The following is a 1,251-nucleotide window of genomic DNA, read 5'->3' on the forward strand; positions in this document are numbered from 1 at the left end:
GGCTCTGTGTAGTAAATGCTGCTCCATCTGAAAGCATGTGGAAATACCACATTTAATAACATGTTTTTACTCCAAACTCACTTCATAACGTCCGACGAGTGTTTGAAATAAATCCTTCTGTGAGATGATGTGGCTTCTTACACAGCCTTTATCACTGCTTAGAATACTATGAAATAGGTTGCGTGCCTTATTCTGTGTTGATTAGCATTGCATTATTATATACTTTATTATAATAAAAATTATAATAAGACAAACTCAGATAAACCATATATTGTCGTAGTCGTGTGTTTATTAGTCACGTTGAATCAATGAAAGCAGTTAAATCTTCTGTTTATTCAGCAACCGCTATAGGGATTTCCTGGAGTTCTTCTGCGGGGCGTATTTGGAGTTTCTGCGCGAGAGCGCTCTCTGGCTTTCGGGTGGAGATTTACTAATGATCACAGAACCGTACTTCCCTGACAAGATGCGCATCACAATCGCAGCTTTTGCCAAATCGCAATAATCACGATTGCGATATAATTTCGATTAATCGTGCAGCCCTAGTGCAGATGCTCTCACACCAACCTGCTGCCATTCCTGAGTAAGCTCTGCACTGGTGGTGACATGATTCCGTAGCTGACTCCTCAGGAGGAGACGGACCGTCTCGGACCAAACGGCACTTGCTGAACACTCTGGGACGTCCTGAAGACTTCTTCACTGCAGTTGGACCTCTCTCCTTGAAGTTCTTGATGATACGGTAAATGGTTCTTTCAGGTGCAATATTCTTTGTAGCAATTTCCTTGCATGTGAGGCCATTTTGATGCAAAGCGAGTACTCATTCACAATTTCACATATGCTGCTGATATGATTAGTCAATTAATGTTAGCTGGTCATTTTGTGTCAGGAACAAGAAACAGTGAAATTTGTTTTTTTGTGAAAAGTACATTTTTTGGCCAATGAAGCTTTTAGCAATTATGTAAAATGCATCTGATCACTCTACACAATAATCTAGAAACAATGTGAATGAACACCAAGATAGCTTAAGCAGCAAACTTTGCAAAACACAATGTATGTCACTGCCAAAACTTTTGGCCATGACTGTATGTGTGTATATACACTGAACAAAATTATAAACGCAACACTTTTGTTTTTGCCCCCATTTTTCATGAGCTGAACTCAAAGATCTAAGACTTTTTCTATGTACACAAAAGGCCTATTTCTCTCAAATATTGTTCACAAATCTGTCTAAATCTGTGTTAGTGAGCACTTCTC

The sequence above is a fragment of the Sinocyclocheilus anshuiensis genome, unplaced genomic scaffold (assembly GCF_001515605.1).
Source record: "Sinocyclocheilus anshuiensis isolate Anshui unplaced genomic scaffold, SAMN03320099.WGS_v1.1 scaffold890, whole genome shotgun sequence".
NCBI lineage: Eukaryota > Metazoa > Chordata > Actinopteri > Cypriniformes > Cyprinidae > Sinocyclocheilus > Sinocyclocheilus anshuiensis.